Raw genomic sequence first — 19,097 nt, forward strand, 5'->3', positions numbered from 1 at the left:
TGGGGCCTTTACACCTGTGACATTGCTGTGAAGGTTGTAAGTGGAAACATTGGCAGGTGCAGATAAAAGAGTTAGACCTAAGCCCCCCTCATGAGCCGTCAGGATGGCCGAGTGGTCTAAGGCGCCAGACTCAAGAGAGCTTGATCTTCAGTGTAGCTGAGCCTTCTGGTCTCCTCATGGAGGCGTGGGTTCAAATCCCACTTCTGACAGGTCCCTTTTACACCCGTAAATCTTCCTGTTTTTTGCAGTGCGTTCCCGGCAAACACCACAATCTTTGCAGGAACCTGTAGCATGTGAAGAGAAATCCACCAACAATCAGGCTGGGCCCTCAATCACAATTCCATGGATTTCTGGAAATGACACCTCAGGCACACCTTCCATTAAATTTGCACTCCATCACAGTAACTGCCTTGCTGGGTTTCTAACTGAGCAGTTGATCCCATCATTTGTTGTGAGGCTCTCCTGCCACCTTTTGGGCAGAGAAGGCACTGTCCCTGCAAAAACACAGGCAGACATGTTCAACAGGGCTTCCTGGTTATGTGGGAGGAGCAGAATGCCATTGGTCCCCCCTTGCAAATTCTAATTTACATAAGGAAGACAGAGAGGTAGCTGGGAGTAGGCACTGCACACGGGCATTGCACTCTCTCTTATGATTTGCAGCCAATTCTAGATTGAGGCAGGAGGAAAGGAGGTGACTCGCCCAACAATGGCTATACTGAGAAGTCAGCCACTCTGGGTCTCCCAGGTGAATGTTTCAGGCCTGTGAGCCACTCATATAAATCTCGCCTGATTGAGCCTGATCGAGCGCTGAGCGAGCGCGTTTGAATCCAAATATCAAACCCCTCTTTCTCAGGCGCAGGAAATGGTGGGCCCTTCATTGCTTCTGGTGTGGAAGTCTATGGGGCAAGGGTCCAGGACTTGCAGAGGAGAACAATTGCCAGAAAGTGCTTGCTGTTCTCATCTGTGCCTTTTTTCTGCTCACTGGCTGATAGGAGATTGGCTGCCCCCTTTCTTGCTAGAGTGAAAAAACAACAACTTGAGAGAAAACATGACGTTGTGAGGCTCACTTAGAGGGAGACTAGCCAAATAGCCCTGCTTTTTTTCTGAAAGACGCTTCAGAAATTGTTCAAAATGTCTCCTGGCCACTCAGGCTCGTTGGTCTAGGGGTATGATTCTCGCTTCGGGTGCGAGAGGTCCTGGGTTCAAATCCCGGACGAGCCCATGCTGTGGACATTTTCAGGATGCTTGTAATATAGGAGCATTTCTTCTTTTCAATGCTATAAGACGCTGTGTATGTCGAGAAAGTTCCTTACCCTGCACGCTATTTTCCACTTGTGGCGGGATAAAGGAGTGCAGGACTTCTTTGCAACTGCTTTTCTGGGCCAGACCAGCATGGTAGGAACATTACATGCATAGTGTTTTTCTAGTGTAATTTCAGGATATGGTTTCAAAATCGCCTCTTGGAATAAAAGTGGTCCTCATTCCTGTCTTCCAAAGAAATAGAGACCGGGTAAGGAGAGCCCAACTTTGAGCTTCAAGGACATTGGCCCTTAGTCTGTGCATTCCAGCCCAATACATGCCAACAAGATTCCTGAGTTAGTGTCTGTTTCTGTAGTGTAGTGGTTATCACGTTCGCCTTACACGCGAAATGTCCCTGGTTCGAGACCGGGCAGAAACAGCGGTTTGCTGTTTTTAACAGTGTTTGCCTTTACTGGCTGACTTTATAGGAAAGCTGAGATAATAGAGGCTGTCTATCCCTCACCAACCTGACGTAGTGTGCTCCAGGGATCTCAGTGACAGCTCGAAAAGAGAAGTGACGATAGCTTGCGCCATTCGCTTGCTCGCCCTTTGCTCTGAAGGGTGGGCCTACTTCATGAAAGCAAGGAATGAGAGCAGAAATGCTTTTCTTGTCCTCACCGCAAGCAGACACTTAGAGAAAACAAACTGTCTGAAGGACAGAGGCTTTTTAATTTCTTGTTTGATGACGGCCATGGAAAAGACAGCAATCATATTGCAGAAGAGAGCAACATGTGCAGTTGCTTGCTTTGGGTGAAGCATTCACCGACTAGCTGCCACTAACCCCTGGAGCCATGTCAGAGGTGACTCTTGCGTGGCTCGTTGGTCTAGGGGTATGATTCTCGCTTAGGGTGCGAGAGGTCCCGGGTTCAAATCCCGGACGAGCCCTTTTTAGAGCTAAACATACAAATCGTACTAAAAATGCACTATGCCTGACTATTTCTAGTAATACTCGGTTGATTTTTTGCTTAACATATTCCTAACCTCAGTAGAAAAATGGATCACCGTGCTTTTTCTGCCTACCTGCTTAGTCTCAGTGTGTCCCAGGTGATGCTTTCCCAAGCTGTACTCGCAGACATTTAGGCATCAGATATTTGTCTGTCGATGCCTGCACAAGTAAATTTTGAATACGTCTAATTGCAAGCATGTTGGATGATATCTCTGAGGTTTTCACACTTGTTCTGCACATTCTGAGCCGCTGCTGATACAGCAGAATAGAAGTAGGGTGAAGCCTTGAGAGGAACTTTGCTTTAACAGTAGCAAGCAGCAAGGTCGTTTCTGTAGTGTAGTGGTCATCACGTTTGCCTAACACGCGAAAGGTCCCCGGTTCGAGACCGGGCAGAAACACTGAGCGTTGGCTGCTTTTATGTGCACACTCTAAAACCTTATTATCTGAATGCAAGTTTAAGAAGAGGTGGTCTTTGAACACAGTGAGCCGTGGGAAACTTTCTTTACCTTTGCAAGACGAAACAAAGTTATCTGCATCCATCATCTGGGGGTCGTTCTTGTGCCTATTTTTATTTTGTTTAAGCTATGTTGTATTGTTGGGGCCTTTACACCTGTGACATTGCTGTGAAGGTTGTAAGTGGAAACATTGGCAGGTGCAGATAGAAGAGTTAGACCTAAGCCCCCCCTCATGAGCCGTCAGGATGGCCGAGTGGTCTAAGGCGCCAGACTCAAGAGAGCTTGATCTTCAGTGTAGCTGAGCCTTCTGGTCTCCTCATGGAGGCGTGGGTTCAAATCCCACTTCTGACAGGTCCCTTTTACACCCGTAAATCTTCCTGTTTTTTGCAGTGCGTTCCCGGCAAACACCACAATCTTTGCAGGAACCTGTAGCATGTGAAGAGAAATCCACCAACAATCAGGCTGGGCCCTTAATCACAATTCCATGGATTTCTGGAAATGACACCTCAGGCACACCTTCCATTAAATTTGCACTCCATCACAGTAACTGCCATGCTGGGTTTCTAACTGAGCAGTTGATCCCATCATTTGTTGTGAGGCTCTCCTGCCACCTTTTGGGCAGAGAAGGCACTGTCCCTGCAAAAACACAGGCAGACATGTTCAACAGGGCTTCCTGGTTATGTGGGAGGAGCAGAATGCCATTGGTCCCCCCTTGCAAATTCTAATTTACATAAGGAAGACAGAGAGGTAGCTGGGAGTAGGCACTGCACACGGGCATTGCACTCTCTCTTATGATTTGCAGCCAATTCTAGATTGAGGCAGGAGGAAAGGAGGTGACTCGCCCAACAATGGCTATACTGAGAAGTCAGCCACTCTGGGTCTCCCAGGTGAGTGTTTCAGGCCTGTGAGCCACTCATATAAATCTCGCCTGATTGAGCCTGATCGAGCGCGTTTGAATCCAAATATCAAACCCCTCTTTCTCAGGCGCAGGAAATGGTGGGCCCTTCATTGCTTCTGGTGTGGAAGTCTATGGGGCAAGGGTCCAGGACTTGCAGAGGAGAACAATTGCCAGAAAGTGCTTGCTGTTCTCATCTGTGCCTTTTTTCTGCTCACTGGCTGATAGGAGATTGGCTGCCCCCTTTCTTGCTAGAGTGAAAAAACAACAACTTGAGAGAAAACATGACGTTGTGAGGCTCACTTAGAGGGAGACTAGCCAAATAGCCCTGCTTTTTTTCTGAAAGACGCTTCAGAAATTGTTCAAAATGTCTCCTGGCCACTCAGGCTCGTTGGTCTAGGGGTATGATTCTCGCTTCGGGTGCGAGAGGTCCTGGGTTCAAATCCCGGACGAGCCCATGCTGTGGACATTTTCAGGATGCTTGTAATATAGGAGCATTTCTTCTTTTCAATGCTATAAGACGCTGTGTATGTCGAGAAAGTTCCTTACCCTGCACGCTATTTTCCACTTGTGGCGGGATAAAGGAGTGCAGGACTTCTTTGCAACTGCTTTTCTGGGCCAGACCAGCATGGTAGGAACATTACATGCATAGTGTTTTTCTAGTGTAATTTCAGGATATGGTTTCAAAATCGCCTCTTGGAATAAAAGTGGTCCTCATTCCTGTCTTCCAAAGAAATAGAGACCGGGTAAGGAGAGCCCAACTTTGAGCTTCAAGGACATTGGCCCTTAGTCTGTGCATTCCAGCCCAATACATGCCAACAAGATTCCTGAGTTAGTGTCTGTTTCTGTAGTGTAGTGGTTATCACGTTCGCCTTACACGCGAAATGTCCCTGGTTCGAGACCGGGCAGAAACAGCGGTTTGCTGTTTTTAACAGTGTTTGCCTTTACTGGCTGACTTTATAGGAAAGCTGAGATAATAGAGGCTGTCTATCCCTCACCAACCTGACGTAGTGTGCTCCAGGGATCTCAGTGACAGCTCGAAAAGAGAAGTGACGATAGCTTGCGCCATTCGCTTGCTCGCCCTTTGCTCTGAAGGGTGGGCCTACTTCATGAAAGCAAGGAATGAGAGCAGAAATGCTTTTCTTGTCCTCACCGCAAGCAGACACTTAGAGAAAACAAACTGTCTGAAGGACAGAGGCTTTTTAATTTCTTGTTTGATGACGGCCATGGAAAAGACAGCAATCATATTGCAGAAGAGAGCAACATGTGCAGTTGCTTGCTTTGGGTGAAGCATTCACCGACTAGCTGCCACTAACCCCTGGAGCCATGTCAGAGGTGACTCTTGCGTGGCTCGTTGGTCTAGGGGTATGATTCTCGCTTAGGGTGCGAGAGGTCCCGGGTTCAAATCCCGGACGAGCCCTTTTTAGAGCTAAACATACAAATCGTACTAAAAATGCACTATGCCTGACTATTTCTAGTAATACTCGGTTGATTTTTTGCTTAACATATTCCTAACCTCAGTAGAAAAATGGATCACCGTGCTTTTTCTGCCTACCTGCTTAGTCTCAGTGTGTCCCAGGTGATGCTTTCCCAAGCTGTACTCGCAGACATTTAGGCATCAGATATTTGTCTGTCGATGCCTGCACAAGTAAATTTTGAATACGTCTAATTGCAAGCATGTTGGATGATATCTCTGAGGTTTTCACACTTGTTCTGCACATTCTGAGCCGCTGCTGATACAGCAGAATAGAAGTAGGGTGAAGCCTTGAGAGGAACTTTGCTTTAACAGTAGCAAGCAGCAAGGTCGTTTCTGTAGTGTAGTGGTCATCACGTTCGCCTAACACGCGAAAGGTCCCCGGTTCGAGACCGGGCAGAAACACTGAGCGTTGGCTGCTTTTATGTGCACACTCTAAAACCTTATTATCTGAATGCAAGTTTAAGAAGAGGTGGTCTTTGAACACAGTGAGCCGTGGGAAACTTTCTTTACCTTTGCAAGACGAAACAAAGTTATCTGCATCCATCATCTGGGGGTCGTTCTTGTGCCTATTTTTATTTTGTTTAAGCTATGTTGTATTGTTGGGGCCTTTACACCTGTGACATTGCTGTGAAGGTTGTAAGTGGAAACATTGGCAGGTGCAGATAGAAGAGTTAGACCTAAGCCCCCCCTCATGAGCCGTCAGGATGGCCGAGTGGTCTAAGGCGCCAGACTCAAGAGAGCTTGATCTTCAGTGTAGCTGAGCCTTCTGGTCTCCTCATGGAGGCGTGGGTTCAAATCCCACTTCTGACAGGTCCCTTTTACACCCGTAAATCTTCCTGTTTTTTGCAGTGCGTTCCCGGCAAACACCACAATCTTGGCAGGAACCTGTAGCATGTGAAGAGAAATCCACCAACAATCAGGCTGGGCCCTTAATCACAATTCCATGGATTTCTGGAAATGACACCTCAGGCACACCTTCCATTAAATTTGCACTCCATCACAGTAACTGCCATGCTGGGTTTCTAACTGAGCAGTTGATCCCATCATTTGTTGTGAGGCTCTCCTGCCACCTTTTGGGCAGAGAAGGCACTGTCCCTGCAAAAACACAGGCAGACATGTTCAACAGGGCTTCCTGGTTATGTGGGAGGAGCAGAATGCCATTGGTCCCCCCTTGCAAATTCTAATTTACATAAGGAAGACAGAGAGGTAGCTGGGAGTAGGCACTGCACACGGGCATTGCACTCTCTCTTATGATTTGCAGCCAATTCTAGATTGAGGCAGGAGGAAAGGAGGTGACTCGCCCAACAATGGCTATACTGAGAAGTCAGCCACTCTGGGTCTCCCAGGTGAGTGTTTCAGGCCTGTGAGCCACTCATATAAATCTCGCCTGATCGAGCCTGATCGAGCGATGAGCGAGCGCGTTTGAATCCAAATATCAAACCCCTCTTTCTCAGGCGCAGGAAATGGTGGGCCCTTCATTGCTTCTGGTGTGGAAGTCTATGGGGCAAGGGTCCAGGACTTGCAGAGGAGAACAATTGCCAGAAAGTGCTTGCTGTTCTCATCTGTGCCTTTTTTCTGCTCACTGGCTGATAGGAGATTGGCTGCCCCCTTTCTTGCTAGAGTGAAAAAACAACAACTTGAGAGAAAACATGACGTTGTGAGGCTCACTTAGAGGGAGACTAGCCAAATAGCCCTGCTTTTTTTCTGAAAGACGCTTCAGAAATTGTTCAAAATGTCTCCTGGCCACTCAGGCTCATTGGTCTAGGGGTATGATTCTCGCTTCGGGTGCGAGAGGTCCCGGGTTCAAATCCCGGACGAGCCCATGCTGTGGACATTTTCAGGATGCTTGTAATATAGGAGCATTTCTTCTTTTCAATGCTATAAGACGCTGTGTATGTCGAGAAAGTTCCTTACCCTGCACGCTATTTTCCACTTGTGGCGGGATAAAGGAGTGCAGGACTTCTTTGCAACTGCTTTTCTGGGCCAGACCAGCATGGTAGGAACATTACATGCATAGTGTTTTTCTAGTGTAATTTCAGGATATGGTTTCAAAATCGCCTCTTGGAATAAAAGTGGTCCTCATTCCTGTCTTCCAAAGAAATAGAGACCGGGTAAGGAGAGCCCAACTTTGAGCTTCAAGGACATTGGCCCTTAGTCTGTGCATTCCAGCCCAATACATGCCAACAAGATTCCTGAGTTAGTGTCTGTTTCTGTAGTGTAGTGGTTATCACGTTCGCCTTACACGCGAAAGGTCCCTGGTTCGAGACTGGGCAGAAACAGCGGTTTGCCGTTTTTAACAGTGTTTGCCTTTACTGGCTGACTTTATAGGAAAGCTGAGATAATAGAGGCTGTCTATCCCTCACCAACCTGACGTAGTGTGCTCCAGGGATCTCAGTGACAGCTCGAAAAGAGAAGTGACGATAGCTTGCGCCATTCGCTTGCTCGCCCTTTGCTCTGAAGGGTGGGCCTACTTCATGAAAGCAAGGAATGAGAGCAGAAATGCTTTTCTCGTCCTCACCGCAAGCAGACACTTAGAGAAAACAAACTGTCTGAAGGACAGAGGCTTTTTAATTTCTTGTTTGATGACGGCCATGGAAAAGACAGCAATCATATTGCAGAAGAGAGCAACATGTGCAGTTGCTTGCTTTGGGTGAAGCATTCACCGACTAGCTGCCACTAACCCCTGGAGCCGTGTCAGAGGTGACTCTTGCGTGGCTCGTTGGTCTAGGGGTATGATTCTCGCTTAGGGTGCGAGAGGTCCCGGGTTCAAATCCCAGACGAGCCCTTTTTAGAGCTAAACATACAAATCGTACTAAAAATGCACTATGCCTGACTATTTCTAGTAATACTCGGTGCATTGTTGCGCAACATATTCCTAACCTCAGAAGAAAAATGGATCACCGTGCTTTTTCTGCCTACCTGCTTAGTCTCAGTGTGTCCCAGGTGATGCTTTCCCAAGCTGTACTCGCAGACATTTAGGCATCAGATATTTGTCTGTCGATGCCTGCACAAGTAAATTTTGAATACGTCTAATTGCAAGCATGTTGGATGATATCTCTGAGGTTTTCACACTTGTTCTGCACATTCTGAGCCGCTGCTGATACAGCAGAATAGAAGTAGGGTGAAGCCTTGAGAGGAACTTTGCTTTAACAGTAGCAAGCAGCAAGGTCGTTTCTGTAGTGTAGTGGTCATCACGTTTGCCTAACACGCGAAAGGTCCCCGGTTCGAGACCGGGCAGAAACACTGAGCGTTGGCTGCTTTTATGTGCACACTCTAAAACCTTATTATCTGAATGCAAGTTTAAGAAGAGGTGGTCTTTGAACACAGTGAGCCGTGGGAAACTTTCTTTACCTTTGCAAGACGAAACAAAGTTATCTGCATCCGTCATCTGGGGGTCGTTCTTGTGCCTATTTTTATTTTGTTTAAGCTATGTTGTATTGTTGGGGCCTTTACACCTGTGACATTGCTGTGAAGGTTGTAAGTGGAAACATTGGCAGGTGCAGATAAAAGAGTTAGACCTAAGCCCCCCTCATGAGCCGTCAGGATGGCCGAGTGGTCTAAGGCGCCAGACTCAAGAGAGCTTGATCTTCAGTGTAGCTGAGCCTTCTGGTCTCCTCATGGAGGCGTGGGTTCAAATCCCACTTCTGACAGGTCCCTTTTACACCCGTAAATCTTCCTGTTTTTTGCAGTGCGTTCCCGGCAAACACCACAATCTTTGCAGGAACCTGTAGCATGTGAAGAGAAATCCACCAACAATCAGGCTGGGCCCTCAATCACAATTCCATGGATTTCTGGAAATGACACCTCAGGCACACCTTCCATTAAATTTGCACTCCATCACAGTAACTGCCTTGCTGGGTTTCTAACTGAGCAGTTGATCCCATCATTTGTTGTGAGGCTCTCCTGCCACCTTTTGGGCAGAGAAGGCACTGTCCCTGCAAAAACACAGGCAGACATGTTCAACAGGGCTTCCTGGTTATGTGGGAGGAGCAGAATGCCATTGGTCCCCCCTTGCAAATTCTAATTTACATAAGGAAGACAGAGAGGTAGCTGGGAGTAGGCACTGCACACGGGCATTGCACTCTCTCTTATGATTTGCAGCCAATTCTAGATTGAGGCAGGAGGAAAGGAGGTGACTCGCCCAACAATGGCTATACTGAGAAGTCAGCCACTCTGGGTCTCCCAGGTGAATGTTTCAGGCCTGTGAGCCACTCATATAAATCTCGCCTGATTGAGCCTGATCGAGCGCTGAGCGAGCGCGTTTGAATCCAAATATCAAACCCCTCTTTCTCAGGCGCAGGAAATGGTGGGCCCTTCATTGCTTCTGGTGTGGAAGTCTATGGGGCAAGGGTCCAGGACTTGCAGAGGAGAACAATTGCCAGAAAGTGCTTGCTGTTCTCATCTGTGCCTTTTTTCTGCTCACTGGCTGATAGGAGATTGGCTGCCCCCTTTCTTGCTAGAGTGAAAAAACAACAACTTGAGAGAAAACATGACGTTGTGAGGCTCACTTAGAGGGAGACTAGCCAAATAGCCCTGCTTTTTTTCTGAAAGACGCTTCAGAAATTGTTCAAAATGTCTCCTGGCCACTCAGGCTCGTTGGTCTAGGGGTATGATTCTCGCTTCGGGTGCGAGAGGTCCTGGGTTCAAATCCCGGACGAGCCCATGCTGTGGACATTTTCAGGATGCTTGTAATATAGGAGCATTTCTTCTTTTCAATGCTATAAGACGCTGTGTATGTCGAGAAAGTTCCTTACCCTGCACGCTATTTTCCACTTGTGGCGGGATAAAGGAGTGCAGGACTTCTTTGCAACTGCTTTTCTGGGCCAGACCAGCATGGTAGGAACATTACATGCATAGTGTTTTTCTAGTGTAATTTCAGGATATGGTTTCAAAATCGCCTCTTGGAATAAAAGTGGTCCTCATTCCTGTCTTCCAAAGAAATAGAGACCGGGTAAGGAGAGCCCAACTTTGAGCTTCAAGGACATTGGCCCTTAGTCTGTGCATTCCAGCCCAATACATGCCAACAAGATTCCTGAGTTAGTGTCTGTTTCTGTAGTGTAGTGGTTATCACGTTCGCCTTACACGCGAAATGTCCCTGGTTCGAGACCGGGCAGAAACAGCGGTTTGCTGTTTTTAACAGTGTTTGCCTTTACTGGCTGACTTTATAGGAAAGCTGAGATAATAGAGGCTGTCTATCCCTCACCAACCTGACGTAGTGTGCTCCAGGGATCTCAGTGACAGCTCGAAAAGAGAAGTGACGATAGCTTGCGCCATTCGCTTGCTCGCCCTTTGCTCTGAAGGGTGGGCCTACTTCATGAAAGCAAGGAATGAGAGCAGAAATGCTTTTCTTGTCCTCACCGCAAGCAGACACTTAGAGAAAACAAACTGTCTGAAGGACAGAGGCTTTTTAATTTCTTGTTTGATGACGGCCATGGAAAAGACAGCAATCATATTGCAGAAGAGAGCAACATGTGCAGTTGCTTGCTTTGGGTGAAGCATTCACCGACTAGCTGCCACTAACCCCTGGAGCCATGTCAGAGGTGACTCTTGCGTGGCTCGTTGGTCTAGGGGTATGATTCTCGCTTAGGGTGCGAGAGGTCCCGGGTTCAAATCCCGGACGAGCCCTTTTTAGAGCTAAACATACAAATCGTACTAAAAATGCACTATGCCTGACTATTTCTAGTAATACTCGGTTGATTTTTTGCTTAACATATTCCTAACCTCAGTAGAAAAATGGATCACCGTGCTTTTTCTGCCTACCTGCTTAGTCTCAGTGTGTCCCAGGTGATGCTTTCCCAAGCTGTACTCGCAGACATTTAGGCATCAGATATTTGTCTGTCGATGCCTGCACAAGTAAATTTTGAATACGTCTAATTGCAAGCATGTTGGATGATATCTCTGAGGTTTTCACACTTGTTCTGCACATTCTGAGCCGCTGCTGATACAGCAGAATAGAAGTAGGGTGAAGCCTTGAGAGGAACTTTGCTTTAACAGTAGCAAGCAGCAAGGTCGTTTCTGTAGTGTAGTGGTCATCACGTTTGCCTAACACGCGAAAGGTCCCCGGTTCGAGACCGGGCAGAAACACTGAGCGTTGGCTGCTTTTATGTGCACACTCTAAAACCTTATTATCTGAATGCAAGTTTAAGAAGAGGTGGTCTTTGAACACAGTGAGCCGTGGGAAACTTTCTTTACCTTTGCAAGACGAAACAAAGTTATCTGCATCCATCATCTGGGGGTCGTTCTTGTGCCTATTTTTATTTTGTTTAAGCTATGTTGTATTGTTGGGGCCTTTACACCTGTGACATTGCTGTGAAGGTTGTAAGTGGAAACATTGGCAGGTGCAGATAGAAGAGTTAGACCTAAGCCCCCCCTCATGAGCCGTCAGGATGGCCGAGTGGTCTAAGGCGCCAGACTCAAGAGAGCTTGATCTTCAGTGTAGCTGAGCCTTCTGGTCTCCTCATGGAGGCGTGGGTTCAAATCCCACTTCTGACAGGTCCCTTTTACACCCGTAAATCTTCCTGTTTTTTGCAGTGCGTTCCCGGCAAACACCACAATCTTTGCAGGAACCTGTAGCATGTGAAGAGAAATCCACCAACAATCAGGCTGGGCCCTTAATCACAATTCCATGGATTTCTGGAAATGACACCTCAGGCACACCTTCCATTAAATTTGCACTCCATCACAGTAACTGCCATGCTGGGTTTCTAACTGAGCAGTTGATCCCATCATTTGTTGTGAGGCTCTCCTGCCACCTTTTGGGCAGAGAAGGCACTGTCCCTGCAAAAACACAGGCAGACATGTTCAACAGGGCTTCCTGGTTATGTGGGAGGAGCAGAATGCCATTGGTCCCCCCTTGCAAATTCTAATTTACATAAGGAAGACAGAGAGGTAGCTGGGAGTAGGCACTGCACACGGGCATTGCACTCTCTCTTATGATTTGCAGCCAATTCTAGATTGAGGCAGGAGGAAAGGAGGTGACTCGCCCAACAATGGCTATACTGAGAAGTCAGCCACTCTGGGTCTCCCAGGTGAGTGTTTCAGGCCTGTGAGCCACTCATATAAATCTCGCCTGATCGAGCCTGATCGAGCGATGAGCGAGCGCGTTTGAATCCAAATATCAAACCCCTCTTTCTCAGGCGCAGGAAATGGTGGGCCCTTCATTGCTTCTGGTGTGGAAGTCTATGGGGCAAGGGTCCAGGACTTGCAGAGGAGAACAATTGCCAGAAAGTGCTTGCTGTTCTCATCTGTGCCTTTTTTCTGCTCACTGGCTGATAGGAGATTGGCTGCCCCCTTTCTTGCTAGAGTGAAAAAACAACAACTTGAGAGAAAACATGACGTTGTGAGGCTCACTTAGAGGGAGACTAGCCAAATAGCCCTGCTTTTTTTCTGAAAGACGCTTCAGAAATTGTTCAAAATGTCTCCTGGCCACTCAGGCTCGTTGGTCTAGGGGTATGATTCTCGCTTCGGGTGCGAGAGGTCCCGGGTTCAAATCCCGGACGAGCCCATGCTGTGGACATTTTCAGGATGCTTGTAATATAGGAGCATTTCTTCTTTTCAATGCTATAAGACGCTGTGTATGTCGAGAAAGTTCCTTACCCTGCACGCTATTTTCCACTTGTGGCGGGATAAAGGAGTGCAGGACTTCTTTGCAACTGCTTTTCTGGGCCAGACCAGCATGGTAGGAACATTACATGCATAGTGTTTTTCTAGTGTAATTTCAGGATATGGTTTCAAAATCGCCTCTTGGAATAAAAGTGGTCCTCATTCCTGTCTTCCAAAGAAATAGAGACCGGGTAAGGAGAGCCCAACTTTGAGCTTCAAGGACATTGGCCCTTAGTCTGTGCATTCCAGCCCAATACATGCCAACAAGATTCCTGAGTTAGTGTCTGTTTCTGTAGTGTAGTGGTTATCACGTTCGCCTTACACGCGAAAGGTCCCTGGTTCGAGACTGGGCAGAAACAGCGGTTTGCCGTTTTTAACAGTGTTTGCCTTTACTGGCTGACTTTATAGGAAAGCTGAGATAATAGAGGCTGTCTATCCCTCACCAACCTGACGTAGTGTGCTCCAGGGATCTCAGTGACAGCTCGAAAAGAGAAGTGACGATAGCTTGCGCCATTCGCTTGCTCGCCCTTTGCTCTGAAGGGTGGGCCTACTTCATGAAAGCAAGGAATGAGAGCAGAAATGCTTTTCTCGTCCTCACCGCAAGCAGACACTTAGAGAAAACAAACTGTCTGAAGGACAGAGGCTTTTTAATTTCTTGTTTGATGACGGCCATGGAAAAGACAGCAATCATATTGCAGAAGAGAGCAACATGTGCAGTTGCTTGCTTTGGGTGAAGCATTCACCGACTAGCTGCCACTAACCCCTGGAGCCGTGTCAGAGGTGACTCTTGCGTGGCTCGTTGGTCTAGGGGTATGATTCTCGCTTAGGGTGCGAGAGGTCCCGGGTTCAAATCCCAGACGAGCCCTTTTTAGAGCTAAACATACAAATCGTACTAAAAATGCACTATGCCTGACTATTTCTAGTAATACTCGGTGCATTGTTGCGCAACATATTCCTAACCTCAGAAGAAAAATGGATCACCGTGCTTTTTCTGCCTACCTGCTTAGTCTCAGTGTGTCCCAGGTGATGCTTTCCCAAGCTGTACTCGCAGACATTTAGGCATCAGATATTTGTCTGTCGATGCCTGCACAAGTAAATTTTGAATACGTCTAATTGCAAGCATGTTGGATGATATCTCTGAGGTTTTCACACTTGTTCTGCACATTCTGAGCCGCTGCTGATACAGCAGAATAGAAGTAGGGTGAAGCCTTGAGAGGAACTTTGCTTTAACAGTAGCAAGCAGCAAGGTCGTTTCTGTAGTGTAGTGGTCATCACGTTTGCCTAACACGCGAAAGGTCCCCGGTTCGAGACCGGGCAGAAACACTGAGCGTTGGCTGCTTTTATGTGCACACTCTAAAACCTTATTATCTGAATGCAAGTTTAAGAAGAGGTGGTCTTTGAACACAGTGAGCCGTGGGAAACTTTCTTTACCTTTGCAAGACGAAACAAAGTTATCTGCATCCGTCATCTGGGGGTCGTTCTTGTGCCTATTTTTATTTTGTTTAAGCTATGTTGTATTGTTGGGGCCTTTACACCTGTGACATTGCTGTGAAGGTTGTAAGTGGAAACATTGGCAGGTGCAGATAGAAGAGTTAGACCTAAGCCCCCCTCATGAGCCGTCAGGATGGCCGAGTGGTCTAAGGCGCCAGACTCAAGAGAGCTTGATCTTCAGTGTAGCTGAGCCTTCTGGTCTCCTCATGGAGGCGTGGGTTCAAATCCCACTTCTGACAGGTCCCTTTTACACCCGTAAATCTTCCTGTTTTTTGCAGTGCGTTCCCGGCAAACACCACAATCTTTGCAGGAACCTGTAGCATGTGAAGAGAAATCCACCAACAATCAGGCTGGGCCCTCAATCACAATTCCATGGATTTCTGGAAATGACACCTCAGGCACACCTTCCATTAAATTTGCACTCCATCACAGTAACTGCCATGCTGGGTTTCTAACTAAGCAGTTGATCCCATCATTTGTTGTGAGGCTCTCCTGCCACCTTTTGGGCAGAGAAGGCACTGTCCCTGCAAAAACACAGGCAGACATGTTCAACAGGGCTTCCTGGTTATGTGGGAGGAGCAGAATGCCATTGGTCCCCCCTTGCAAATTCTAATTTACATAAGGAAGACAGAGAGGTAGCTGGGAGTAGGCACTGCACACGGGCATTGCACTCTCTCTTATGATTTGCAGCCAATTCTAGATTGAGGCAGGAGGAAAGGAGGTGACTCGCCCAACAATGGCTATACTGAGAAGTCAGCCACTCTGGGTCTCCCAGGTGAGTGTTTCAGGCCTGTGAGCCACTCATATAAATCTCGCCTGATTGAGCCTGATCGAGCGCTGAGCGAGCGCGTTTGAATCCAAATATCAAACCCCTCTTTCTCAGGCGCAGGAAATGGTGGGCCCTTCATTGCTTCTGGTGTGGAAGTCTATGGGGCAAGGGTCCAGGACTTGCAGAGGAGAACAATTGCCAGAAAGTGCTTGCTGTTCTCATCTGTGCCTTTTTTCTGCTCACTGGCTGATAGGAGATTGGCTGCCCCCTTTCTTGCTAGAGTGAAAAAACAACAACTTGAGAGAAAACATGACGTTGTGAGGCTCACTTAGAGGGAGACTAGCCAAATAGCCCTGCTTTTTTTCTGAAAGACGCTTCAGAAATTGTTCAAAATGTCTCCTGGCCACTCAGGCTCGTTGGTCTAGGGGTATGATTCTCGCTTCGGGTGCGAGAGGTCCTGGGTTCAAATCCCGGACGAGCCCATGCTGTGGACATTTTCAGGATGCTTGTAATATAGGAGCATTTCTTCTTTTCAATGCTATAAGACGCTGTGTATGTCGAGAAAGTTCCTTACCCTGCACGCTATTTTCCACTTGTGGCGGGATAAAGGAGTGCAGGACTTCTTTGCAACTGCTTTTCTGGGCCAGACCAGCATGGTAGGAACATTACATGCATAGTGTTTTTCTAGTGTAATTTCAGGATATGGTTTCAAAATCGCCTCTTGGAATAAAAGTGGTCCTCATTCCTGTCTTCCAAAGAAATAGAGACCGGGTAAGGAGAGCCCAACTTTGAGCTTCAAGGACATTGGCCCTTAGTCTGTGCATTCCAGCCCAATACATGCCAACAAGATTCCTGAGTTAGTGTCTGTTTCTGTAGTGTAGTGGTTATCACGTTCGCCTTACACGCGAAATGTCCCTGGTTCGAGACCGGGCAGAAACAGCGGTTTGCTGTTTTTAACAGTGTTTGCCTTTACTGGCTGACTTTATAGGAAAGCTGAGATAATAGAGGCTGTCTATCCCTCACCAACCTGACGTAGTGTGCTCCAGGGATCTCAGTGACAGCTCGAAAAGAGAAGTGACGATAGCTTGCGCCATTCGCTTGCTCGCCCTTTGCTCTGAAGGGTGGGCCTACTTCATGAAAGCAAGGAATGAGAGCAGAAATGCTTTTCTTGTCCTCACCGCAAGCAGACACTTAGAGAAAACAAACTGTCTGAAGGACAGAGGCTTTTTAATTTCTTGTTTGATGACGGCCATGGAAAAGACAGCAATCATATTGCAGAAGAGAGCAACATGTGCAGTTGCTTGCTTTGGGTGAAGCATTCACCGACTAGCTGCCACTAACCCCTGGAGCCATGTCAGAGGTGACTCTTGCGTGGCTCGTTGGTCTAGGGGTATGATTCTCGCTTAGGGTGCGAGAGGTCCCGGGTTCAAATCCCGGACGAGCCCTTTTTAGAGCTAAACATACAAATCGTACTAAAAATGCACTATGCCTGACTATTTCTAGTAATACTCGGTTGATTTTTTGCTTAACATATTCCTAACCTCAGTAGAAAAATGGATCACCGTGCTTTTTCTGCCTACCTGCTTAGTCTCAGTGTGTCCCAGGTGATGCTTTCCCAAGCTGTACTCGCAGACATTTAGGCATCAGATATTTGTCTGTCGATGCCTGCACAAGTAAATTTTGAATACGTCTAATTGCAAGCATGTTGGATGATATCTCTGAGGTTTTCACACTTGTTCTGCACATTCTGAGCCGCTGCTGATACAGCAGAATAGAAGTAGGGTGAAGCCTTGAGAGGAACTTTGCTTTAACAGTAGCAAGCAGCAAGGTCGTTTCTGTAGTGTAGTGGTCATCACGTTCGCCTAACACGCGAAAGGTCCCCGGTTCGAGACCGGGCAGAAACACTGAGCGTTGGCTGCTTTTATGTGCACACTCTAAAACCTTATTATCTGAATGCAAGTTTAAGAAGAGGTGGTCTTTGAACACAGTGAGCCGTGGGAAACTTTCTTTACCTTTGCAAGACGAAACAAAGTTATCTGCATCCATCATCTGGGGGTCGTTCTTGTGCCTATTTTTATTTTGTTTAAGCTATGTTGTATTGTTGGGGCCTTTACACCTGTGACATTGCTGTGAAGGTTGTAAGTGGAAACATTGGCAGGTGCAGATAGAAGAGTTAGACCTAAGCCCCCCCTCATGAGCCGTCAGGATGGCCGAGTGGTCTAAGGCGCCAGACTCAAGAGAGCTTGATCTTCAGTGTAGCTGAGCCTTCTGGTCTCCTCATGGAGGCGTGGGTTCAAATCCCACTTCTGACAGGTCCCTTTTACACCCGTAAATCTTCCTGTTTTTTGCAGTGCGTTCCCGGCAAACACCACAATCTTGGCAGGAACCTGTAGCATGTGAAGAGAAATCCACCAACAATCAGGCTGGGCCCTTAATCACAATTCCATGGATTTCTGGAAATGACACCTCAGGCACACCTTCCATTAAATTTGCACTCCATCACAGTAACTGCCATGCTGGGTTTCTAACTGAGCAGTTGATCCCATCATTTGTTGTGAGGCTCTCCTGCCACCTTTTGGGCAGAGAAGGCACTGTCCCTGCAAAAACACAGGCAGACATGTTCAACAGGGCTTCCTGGTTATGTGGGAGGAGCAGAATGCCATTGGTCCCCCCTTGCAAATTCTAATTTACATAAGGAAGACAGAGAGGTAGCTGGGAGTAGGCACTGCACACGGGCATTGCACTCTCTCTTATGATTTGCAGCCAATTCTAGATTGAGGCAGGAGGAAAGGAGGTGACTCGCCCAACAATGGCTATACTGAGAAGTCAGCCACTCTGGGTCTCCCAGGTGAGTGTTTCAGGCCTGTGAGCCACTCATATAAATCTCGCCTGATCGAGCCTGATCGAGCGATGAGCGAGCGCGTTTGAATCCAAATATCAAACCCCTCTTTCTCAGGCGCAGGAAATGGTGGGCCCTTCATTGCTTCTGGTGTGGAAGTCTATGGGGCAAGGGTCCAGGACTTGCAGAGGAGAACAATTGCCAGAAAGTGCTTGCTGTTCTCATCTGTGCCTTTTTTCTGCTCACTGGCTGATAGGAGATTGGCTGCCCCCTTTCTTGCTAGAGTGAAAAAACAACAACTTGAGAGAAAACATGACGTTGTGAGGCTCACTTAGAGGGAGACTAGCCAAATAGCCCTGCTTTTTTTCTGAAAGACGCTTCAGAAATTGTTCAAAATGTCTCCTGGCCACTCAGGCTCATTGGTCTAGGGGTATGATTCTCGCTTCGGGTGCGAGAGGTCCCGGGTTCAAATCCCGGACGAGCCCATGCTGTGGACATTTTCAGGATGCTTGTAATATAGGAGCATTTCTTCTTTTCAATGCTATAAGACGCTGTGTATGTCGAGAAAGTTCCTTACCCTGCACGCTATTTTCCACTTGTGGCGGGATAAAGGAGTGCAGGACTTCTTTGCAACTGCTTTTCTGGGCCAGACCAGCATGGTAGGAACATTACATGCATAGTGTTTTTCTAGTGTAATTTCAGGATATGGTTTCAAAATCGCCTCTTGGAATAAAAGTGGTCCTCATTCCTGTCTTCCAAAGAAATAGAGACCGGGTAAGGAGAGCCCAACTTTGAGCTTCAAGGACATTGGCCCTTAGTCTGTGCATTCCAGCCCAATACATGCCAACAAGATTCCTGAGTTAGTGTCTGTTTCTGTAGTGTAGTGGTTATCACGTTCGCCTTACACGCGAAAGGTCCCTGGTTCGAGACTGGGCAGAAACAGCGGTTTGCCGTTTTTAACAGTGTTTGCCTTTACTGGCTGACTTTATAGGAAAGCTGAGATAATAGAGGCTGTCTATCCCTCACCAACCTGACGTAGTGTGCTCCAGGGATCTCAGTGACAGCTCGAAAAGAGAAGTGACGATAGCTTGCGCCATTCGCTTGCTCGCCCTTTGCTCTGAAGGGTGGGCCTACTTCATGAAAGCAAGGAATGAGAGCAGAAATGCTTTTCTCGTCCTCACCGCAAGCAGACACTTAGAGAAAACAAACTGTCTGAAGGACAGAGGCTTTTTAATTTCTTGTTTGATGACGGCCATGGAAAAGACAGCAATCATATTGCAGAAGAGAGCAACATGTGCAGTTGCTTGCTTTGGGTGAAGCATTC

General features: G+C 47.4%; 33 non-coding genes across 33 annotated transcripts; all 33 read left to right on the plus strand.

Moving 5' to 3' along the window:
- Positions 1-97: 97 nt before the first annotated feature.
- Positions 98-209, plus strand: TRNAL-CAA (transfer RNA leucine (anticodon CAA)). The gene is made up of 2 exons: positions 98-135; positions 164-209. It is a non-coding gene; the product is annotated as a tRNA-Leu (tRNA).
- Positions 210-1,149: 940 nt separating this feature from the next.
- TRNAP-CGG (transfer RNA proline (anticodon CGG)) lies at positions 1,150-1,221 on the plus strand. The gene has a single exon. It is a non-coding gene; the product is annotated as a tRNA-Pro (tRNA).
- Positions 1,222-1,605: 384 nt separating this feature from the next.
- On the plus strand, positions 1,606-1,678 carry TRNAV-UAC (transfer RNA valine (anticodon UAC)). The gene has a single exon. It is a non-coding gene; the product is annotated as a tRNA-Val (tRNA).
- A 434-nt stretch (positions 1,679-2,112) lies between these two features.
- On the plus strand, positions 2,113-2,184 carry TRNAP-AGG (transfer RNA proline (anticodon AGG)). The gene has a single exon. It is a non-coding gene; the product is annotated as a tRNA-Pro (tRNA).
- Positions 2,185-2,570: 386 nt separating this feature from the next.
- Positions 2,571-2,643, plus strand: TRNAV-AAC (transfer RNA valine (anticodon AAC)). The gene has a single exon. It is a non-coding gene; the product is annotated as a tRNA-Val (tRNA).
- Positions 2,644-2,939: 296 nt separating this feature from the next.
- TRNAL-CAA (transfer RNA leucine (anticodon CAA)) lies at positions 2,940-3,051 on the plus strand. Its single transcript has 2 exons — positions 2,940-2,977; positions 3,006-3,051. It is a non-coding gene; the product is annotated as a tRNA-Leu (tRNA).
- Positions 3,052-3,980: 929 nt separating this feature from the next.
- Positions 3,981-4,052, plus strand: TRNAP-CGG (transfer RNA proline (anticodon CGG)). The gene has a single exon. It is a non-coding gene; the product is annotated as a tRNA-Pro (tRNA).
- A 384-nt stretch (positions 4,053-4,436) lies between these two features.
- TRNAV-UAC (transfer RNA valine (anticodon UAC)) lies at positions 4,437-4,509 on the plus strand. Its single transcript has one exon. It is a non-coding gene; the product is annotated as a tRNA-Val (tRNA).
- A 434-nt stretch (positions 4,510-4,943) lies between these two features.
- On the plus strand, positions 4,944-5,015 carry TRNAP-AGG (transfer RNA proline (anticodon AGG)). The gene has a single exon. It is a non-coding gene; the product is annotated as a tRNA-Pro (tRNA).
- A 386-nt stretch (positions 5,016-5,401) lies between these two features.
- On the plus strand, positions 5,402-5,474 carry TRNAV-AAC (transfer RNA valine (anticodon AAC)). The gene has a single exon. It is a non-coding gene; the product is annotated as a tRNA-Val (tRNA).
- A 296-nt stretch (positions 5,475-5,770) lies between these two features.
- Positions 5,771-5,882, plus strand: TRNAL-CAA (transfer RNA leucine (anticodon CAA)). The gene is made up of 2 exons: positions 5,771-5,808; positions 5,837-5,882. It is a non-coding gene; the product is annotated as a tRNA-Leu (tRNA).
- A 940-nt stretch (positions 5,883-6,822) lies between these two features.
- TRNAP-CGG (transfer RNA proline (anticodon CGG)) lies at positions 6,823-6,894 on the plus strand. Its single transcript has one exon. It is a non-coding gene; the product is annotated as a tRNA-Pro (tRNA).
- Positions 6,895-7,278: 384 nt separating this feature from the next.
- TRNAV-UAC (transfer RNA valine (anticodon UAC)) lies at positions 7,279-7,351 on the plus strand. Its single transcript has one exon. It is a non-coding gene; the product is annotated as a tRNA-Val (tRNA).
- A 434-nt stretch (positions 7,352-7,785) lies between these two features.
- TRNAP-AGG (transfer RNA proline (anticodon AGG)) lies at positions 7,786-7,857 on the plus strand. Its single transcript has one exon. It is a non-coding gene; the product is annotated as a tRNA-Pro (tRNA).
- A 385-nt stretch (positions 7,858-8,242) lies between these two features.
- On the plus strand, positions 8,243-8,315 carry TRNAV-AAC (transfer RNA valine (anticodon AAC)). The gene has a single exon. It is a non-coding gene; the product is annotated as a tRNA-Val (tRNA).
- A 295-nt stretch (positions 8,316-8,610) lies between these two features.
- Positions 8,611-8,722, plus strand: TRNAL-CAA (transfer RNA leucine (anticodon CAA)). Its single transcript has 2 exons — positions 8,611-8,648; positions 8,677-8,722. It is a non-coding gene; the product is annotated as a tRNA-Leu (tRNA).
- A 940-nt stretch (positions 8,723-9,662) lies between these two features.
- On the plus strand, positions 9,663-9,734 carry TRNAP-CGG (transfer RNA proline (anticodon CGG)). Its single transcript has one exon. It is a non-coding gene; the product is annotated as a tRNA-Pro (tRNA).
- A 384-nt stretch (positions 9,735-10,118) lies between these two features.
- Positions 10,119-10,191, plus strand: TRNAV-UAC (transfer RNA valine (anticodon UAC)). Its single transcript has one exon. It is a non-coding gene; the product is annotated as a tRNA-Val (tRNA).
- Positions 10,192-10,625: 434 nt separating this feature from the next.
- TRNAP-AGG (transfer RNA proline (anticodon AGG)) lies at positions 10,626-10,697 on the plus strand. Its single transcript has one exon. It is a non-coding gene; the product is annotated as a tRNA-Pro (tRNA).
- A 386-nt stretch (positions 10,698-11,083) lies between these two features.
- TRNAV-AAC (transfer RNA valine (anticodon AAC)) lies at positions 11,084-11,156 on the plus strand. Its single transcript has one exon. It is a non-coding gene; the product is annotated as a tRNA-Val (tRNA).
- Positions 11,157-11,452: 296 nt separating this feature from the next.
- On the plus strand, positions 11,453-11,564 carry TRNAL-CAA (transfer RNA leucine (anticodon CAA)). The gene is made up of 2 exons: positions 11,453-11,490; positions 11,519-11,564. It is a non-coding gene; the product is annotated as a tRNA-Leu (tRNA).
- Positions 11,565-12,504: 940 nt separating this feature from the next.
- On the plus strand, positions 12,505-12,576 carry TRNAP-CGG (transfer RNA proline (anticodon CGG)). The gene has a single exon. It is a non-coding gene; the product is annotated as a tRNA-Pro (tRNA).
- Positions 12,577-12,960: 384 nt separating this feature from the next.
- TRNAV-UAC (transfer RNA valine (anticodon UAC)) lies at positions 12,961-13,033 on the plus strand. The gene has a single exon. It is a non-coding gene; the product is annotated as a tRNA-Val (tRNA).
- Positions 13,034-13,467: 434 nt separating this feature from the next.
- Positions 13,468-13,539, plus strand: TRNAP-AGG (transfer RNA proline (anticodon AGG)). Its single transcript has one exon. It is a non-coding gene; the product is annotated as a tRNA-Pro (tRNA).
- A 385-nt stretch (positions 13,540-13,924) lies between these two features.
- TRNAV-AAC (transfer RNA valine (anticodon AAC)) lies at positions 13,925-13,997 on the plus strand. The gene has a single exon. It is a non-coding gene; the product is annotated as a tRNA-Val (tRNA).
- A 295-nt stretch (positions 13,998-14,292) lies between these two features.
- Positions 14,293-14,404, plus strand: TRNAL-CAA (transfer RNA leucine (anticodon CAA)). The gene is made up of 2 exons: positions 14,293-14,330; positions 14,359-14,404. It is a non-coding gene; the product is annotated as a tRNA-Leu (tRNA).
- A 940-nt stretch (positions 14,405-15,344) lies between these two features.
- TRNAP-CGG (transfer RNA proline (anticodon CGG)) lies at positions 15,345-15,416 on the plus strand. The gene has a single exon. It is a non-coding gene; the product is annotated as a tRNA-Pro (tRNA).
- Positions 15,417-15,800: 384 nt separating this feature from the next.
- Positions 15,801-15,873, plus strand: TRNAV-UAC (transfer RNA valine (anticodon UAC)). The gene has a single exon. It is a non-coding gene; the product is annotated as a tRNA-Val (tRNA).
- Positions 15,874-16,307: 434 nt separating this feature from the next.
- TRNAP-AGG (transfer RNA proline (anticodon AGG)) lies at positions 16,308-16,379 on the plus strand. Its single transcript has one exon. It is a non-coding gene; the product is annotated as a tRNA-Pro (tRNA).
- Positions 16,380-16,765: 386 nt separating this feature from the next.
- TRNAV-AAC (transfer RNA valine (anticodon AAC)) lies at positions 16,766-16,838 on the plus strand. Its single transcript has one exon. It is a non-coding gene; the product is annotated as a tRNA-Val (tRNA).
- A 296-nt stretch (positions 16,839-17,134) lies between these two features.
- On the plus strand, positions 17,135-17,246 carry TRNAL-CAA (transfer RNA leucine (anticodon CAA)). The gene is made up of 2 exons: positions 17,135-17,172; positions 17,201-17,246. It is a non-coding gene; the product is annotated as a tRNA-Leu (tRNA).
- Positions 17,247-18,186: 940 nt separating this feature from the next.
- TRNAP-CGG (transfer RNA proline (anticodon CGG)) lies at positions 18,187-18,258 on the plus strand. Its single transcript has one exon. It is a non-coding gene; the product is annotated as a tRNA-Pro (tRNA).
- A 384-nt stretch (positions 18,259-18,642) lies between these two features.
- TRNAV-UAC (transfer RNA valine (anticodon UAC)) lies at positions 18,643-18,715 on the plus strand. The gene has a single exon. It is a non-coding gene; the product is annotated as a tRNA-Val (tRNA).
- Positions 18,716-19,097: the final 382 nt, after the last annotated feature.

Source organism: Lissotriton helveticus, chromosome 10, assembly GCF_964261635.1.
Source record: "Lissotriton helveticus chromosome 10, aLisHel1.1, whole genome shotgun sequence".
Taxonomy (NCBI): domain Eukaryota; kingdom Metazoa; phylum Chordata; class Amphibia; order Caudata; family Salamandridae; genus Lissotriton; species Lissotriton helveticus.